Genomic DNA, 6,455 nt, shown 5'->3' with positions numbered 1-6,455 from the left:
TATTTTCGTTTGTTATTTTATGTTCTTTCGTGACAAAAGGAGGAAAAGTAATGGAAAAAAGTGAATGAATAATCGCATTTTTTGGACACCAAATTAAAATTCAAGATCAACTAAGAACAAACCATTTGATACCAATATAGAACAATAACTAGTTGATTTTAATTCCACTAATGGGTATGAACATTATGTCAAGGTCAGATGAACACTAATAGTCAGACATGTACCCCTTGCAATTATTCCATACACAAAATATACTGGAACTGTTGCTTATAGTATCTTAGAAACAGAAAACATGTGGAGCTGAGGTCAAAGTTAGATGAACACTGCCAGACAAACATGGACATTTAAAAATTATTCCATACACCAAAAATACTGGAACTTTTGCTTATAGTATCCGAGAAACAGACAACACTATGAAATTGAGGTCAAGGTAAAGATGAACCCTGCTAGACAGACATGTTCATCATATCATTATTCCATTCACCAATTTAGTACAAATATACTGGAACTTTTACTAATGGTATCTGATAAAAGGAAAACACAATGAAATTAAGTTCAAGGTTAGATAACCAGTTAGACAGACATGTTCACCTTACGATAATTTCATACACCATTTCCATACCTGCCAACTGTCTCTATTTGCAAGGTTTTCCCCATGGAGGCTCCCAATTGAAAATTTTGAAAGTGCATTTTTTTTCCACATTTTAAAACAAAATAAATGGAGAATGTGACAATGGGACACAGAAGATGCCCCTGCTAGCATTTTACTTATAAAGGAGCATAAACTAAAGAAGGGTAAAAGTGACACCATTCAAATTCAAACTTGATCTGTATTTTGTGGTTATAAGCATTGTGTATAAGTTTTATTTTATTTGTTTATGGCAAAATTAATTTAGAGAACGTAAACTAAAAATTAAGCAATTTTTCCATTTGTAAAGGGGCATAACTAGAACAGCAAAAGGGACTCCACCAAAATTCAAATTTGATCTGTGTTTTGTAGTATAAGCAATGTGTTTAAGTTTCATAACATTTGGTTGAGGCAAACAAAAGTAAGAAAATGGAAAGAAAAATTCAGCATTTTTTCATTTGTAGTTGGCATAACTCCCCAACGGTAAAAGTGATGCCAAATTCAAACATGATCTTTGTTTTAAAGTAATGAGCATTGTGTTATAGTTTAATAGCATTTGGTTGATACAAACTAAAGTTATTAAGAGAATGGTTCACAAAAATTTAGCAATTTTTCCATTTGTAAAGAAGCATAACTCAACTGAAAAAGGGACACCACTAAAATTCAAACTTGATATGTGTTTTGTGGTATTTAGCATTGTGTTTAAGTTTCATAACATTTGGTTGAGGCAAACTAAAGTTAGAGAACAGAAACCAATTTTAGGGTGTATGGACGTACAGACAAGGGTAAAACTTGATGCCCCCTCCGCTGCAGCGGGGGCATAAAAATGAATTTGACCAGGGTAGGGATTATAAAAGCAGATAGAAACAAATAAACAACTTTGAAATGAATTTGAAGGCTGCATTAAAAGTTTTAAAGGACTAAATTGCACTTAAACTCCATGGTCATTTTGAAGAGTTGGCAGATATGACAGAGTATACTGGAACTTTTGCTTATTGTATCTGAGAAACAGAAAGTTTATTTATATTTTATAGTGTGTCTTTCTATATTCACTATTGTTTCAGGTAAGGGTGAAGGTTGGTACCTATTAAAACGTTTAAATTAGCTGCATTTGTTTGCCCCTTATAGCTTGCAGTTTTGTTTAGTTTAAACATATTTTATGGATCAAAACAAATGGATTAGACACAAGTTTTTCAACAAGTTCGTCCTCTCCATAATATACATGAATATACCAGTTTTGGTGAAGACATTACTTTGACCTATAATGGTTTACTTTTACAAATTGTGACTTGAATGGAGATTTGTCTCATTGGCACTGTTACCACATCTTATATCTAAACATCATGAACACTGCTAGACAGAAAAGTACTTCTTATCATCATTCCATATCAAATATACTAGAACTTTTGGTTATAGTACTGAAAAAGGCTTTGTATATGCAGAGATTGGCAAAATGACATATATGCAAGTTTTCAGCAATCCATGTAAATTGATACCCACAAACATATATGAATCCCCAGTATTTGATTAAGACATAAAACAATGATAACTTAACATTGACCCATAAATAAAATTTAATTCTATTTTCAATCAGTCGATGAACCATGAAAACTCTCATAGAAATTGTCAAGTCAAATATAGTTTGATGTAGTCGAGTGTAGTATATGTTACCGACTATGGAGACATGGAAATACTGGGCATCTTTCCAGTCATGTTAGTGCTCTCACTATACAATTCTTTATCCCATTTTTATAAAACTCATACTATAGGTTAGTATCAGTTATTTCTCTGACACGTTTTATAATGGTGGGTGATAAATTTTTTTTTAAAGATTTACTGTGGATTAATTTATTTTTGTGGGTATCAATTTTGTGGATTGCGGAGAAATTGCATATTCGTGGATACTTGATTTCGTAGTTTTGCCGATCTTTGTATACAAAACCTATTGAAAAAATGTTATTTGTTGAACGTTTGAATTCGTGGTTCACCTGTACACACAACACTCTCGTAAATTGGAATCCAAAGAATAATAATGAATCCACAGTATGCCCTTGGAAATATAAAATATGTGCAATGGGGCAACATTAAGGAAGCTGGCTTGTCATGTTTTAGATTTTTTGTCAGATTTTCTAAATCCTCTGGTTTTATCCATTTGAATGACTTGAAAAAATTTGCCTGGTGACTCCCATTTTTCTTTTGTATATCATTTACGTGTATGATGATAAGCCATCTGTAAAGGTCTTATAAAAATTTTAATTACTTTTTAACAGTTTTTGAGAACTTAAACTTGTCAATGATAAAGCTATGAAAAGTCCAGAGAGAATATTATCCCGCCAAAATTTCAATGGCTAATATCTCGAAAAGAAGCATGGTGACCTATATATTTTTTTGGCTCTTTTGATTCCTTTATAAGTCCCCTATCTATATAAACTAGTGTGTTGAAAAGTTAATTTCTTTGAAACTGAGAAGCAAACTCCCTTAAGGGAGCTACCATTTGATTTTTATGGGGGGCTAGGATGAAAAATTTTGTCCTGCATTTTTTTTTAGCTGTAATCTCTGTCCTGCCTTTTTATTTTTCACTCTGTTCGGTCCTCCCTTTTTTTTTTTTGTTTATCCTGACTTTTTTTTACCTAAATTGTCAGCCTGACTTTTTTTTTTGCAAGCGTCTCATCCTGCCTTTTTTTTTTACTCAAAACTCCTGTCCTGCCTATTTTTTTCAAATTTCATCCTAGCCCCCCCATAAAAATCAAATGGTAGCTCCCTAACATTGGATTCTGTTCTTTTATTTAAATTGGAATATTTTAAACAAAAGTTTGTCACAAGTGATACATCGCAACAGAATCCAATCATCAATACACTGTTATATTAATTTGTCACAAAAAAGAAACAAGAAAAACAATTAATGATTTAATTTATATTTAAATTATTTTTATTTTGTTACACAATAAACAAGTTTTACTGTAAACAAAAAAGTAAATGTCCACAATATCAACACATCATATTTAATTGTTTACTTTTTATAAGATATATTAACAAATATAATAACAGACATGGTTAACAAAGCTACTAGTAATTTAATGAATAAAATATTTCCAAAATCAAGTTTAAATTCAAAGAACTAGTATTTAACTGAATCAACTTTTAAAATTGGTTATTTAAAACAAAAAAAGTCAAAAATGGTTTTAATTGGTTACATTTAAAAAAGATACTAAAATTTTGTACGTTTGATTATTTTTTACTTACTTAAATAATTTTTGTTAATTACTCATAGATTCCTTGTTATTCCTTCGAATTACATAATTGGGTAACTAAACACCAATGGAGGCCATATTTATACATTTGGTCACAAGTTGTTGTGTCTTATAAACTTAAGGTTAAAAAAAAAATGATTTCCTCCAGGTCTTACAAAGTAAAATAATTTATACAGAACATCAACTCTACCATATCTAAAAAATATATACAGAGGCCATACTGAGGTCAATATTAACTCTAACCAAGGACGTATGTTAGTTATACATCCTTGCTCTAACTAAATATAATCAATACATATATGTAAATATATACAACAATTGTTTAAAAGTTTATACATCTGAAAAATGTATAAATAATAAAAAAAACCTTGAGTATTATCTACAACCTAAAAAAAAGGAACATAATGTATCAAAGTTAACAATGAATATCAAAATAATACAAGCTTTGAGGTAAAAAATCAAATGTTATTTCCATTGCATGAAAGTTCATTTAGCAAAGCCATTGAAAATTGAATATTGGTTCCCCCTATTAGAAGCCTCATTTTGCAAGGCCATTGAAAATTGAATATTGGTCCCCCTATTAGAAGGCAATATCAAATGTCTTAAGGTGGTACCTAACACCTTCACTAAAAACAATTTGGCTCGTTTAATTTTCATAAAATTTTGAAAAAAGTATCTACTTTGACCCATTGACAAAAATATAAAAAAATCAAAAAAGTTGAACCAACCATTTTATCAGAAAATTTACACTGGTTATATAGCAGTTTGAGAAACACTACTTTTGATCATTGAGAATCTTAATATTCCATTAACAACACAAAGTCACAATGTAATTAAAACGTTTAGCTGATTTTACAGAGTTATCTCCCTGCAGTGCTAGGTACCACCTTAATGGTCAGCAGGCAGCCATTTAATGTTTTAACATGTTTTATTTATTTTGTGATTGATTAAATGAGGCACCGGTTTTGCTCTACAGAGAATTTCTTAACCACAGACATGGATATAAGCTGTTTTAAACTTTATAGATGACAAAATATAAGAAATTATAAAGACAAATAAAGCTACATTACCAGAGAAAAAAAATGAACCAGTGGTTAAAACAGACAAAGCAGGGTTAGGGGAAACCAACAATCTTTTGAGCATGGCCTGAGTACAACATAATCAAAAAGAAGGATAGATACAAGTCTCTTTGTAGTAGCAGTAAATTTTCCAATGATGTCTTGAAGGGCTTTGTGTCAATTTCAAACCATGCACACAAAGCAAAATTCACGGATCAGTAAAAGTACATTTTACAAAGAAGTGAAACAAGAACAATGAACAAGGCAAATAGTTATCTGCCCCTTCTTAGAACTAATTGCGAACATTACAACAACATGATGTGAAAATAACCTGATATCAGGAATATATATAAATAGTATATTGTTATATTCAATGACAAGTTTCAGAATTAACAAAAAAGAAACGTCACTAACAACAATTGAAATAAATGTACATTATTTGGTATATTTACATATTTAATAACAAATATTGATATTATATTCAATATTTACACAAATAATTGGCACTGATGCAGATAAAAAGCAGATGTCGGCACTACATTACACTAGTAATAATACTATGAATTCTGAAATTATTGTGTGCATTTATTATTGTCATTTTGTCCTTTAAGACTAAAATGTGATTTTACATTTTGCGATATTTAAAAAACATCCTGTTTTATTCATATAAAATATTTTCAAAATGTAAGTTTAAATTACTATGATTATAACCCTGTCACATATTTTGCAATAATTTCTTAATTTACAGTAATAAATTTCTTTGCCTTTGATAAAGATTTGTTATGATTATTGTTGACATACATTGTATAACATACATAAGGTATAAGTGTCTGCTTTTAAATTAAAAAAAAATATATACACAGAACTCATCATAATCTGTTATAACAAATCTTTCCAAAAAAATATTAAGAGCTGATCATGCAAGATAAAAGACAAATATTGATCACATCATGAAATAATTACACAATGTGTGTAAAATGTTGAAATAATTATACAATGTGTGTAAAATGTTGAAATAATGACACAATGTGTGTAAAATGTTGAAATAATGACACAATGTGTGTATATTGTTCAAATAATGACACAATGTGTGTAAATTGTTGAAATAATGACACAATGTGTGTAAATTGTTGAAATAATGACACAATGTGTGTAAAATGTTGAAATAATGACACAATGTGTGTAAATTGTTGAATGTATTACATGATATTAACAACCAAATGTAAATATATACTTCTAAAGTATAAAATAATATCTTTTTTAGGGATGAATTCTTTCAAATCAATTAGTATCTAATTAGTTATAAGTGTACATATAATTAGCCTTTACAATATAAATAATTCATTTTGAAGAACATTGGAAGACTTTTTACACTAAAAATGTCTGATTTTTATGCACTTGTTTTGATCACTTTTATTGGTTTCTACTAAAAAATATTTTCAGGTCAATATAAGGTCAATAAAACAATTGCAATTCTTTGAGATAGCAAAATATGATTTCCTTTTAGAAAACAAAGCT

This window comes from Mytilus galloprovincialis, chromosome 5, assembly GCF_965363235.1.
Source record: "Mytilus galloprovincialis chromosome 5, xbMytGall1.hap1.1, whole genome shotgun sequence".
In the NCBI taxonomy this organism is placed as follows: Eukaryota; Metazoa; Mollusca; class Bivalvia; order Mytilida; family Mytilidae; genus Mytilus; species Mytilus galloprovincialis.
The sequence above is the reverse complement of the archived record's forward strand: the minus strand, read 5'-3'. Positions refer to the sequence as shown.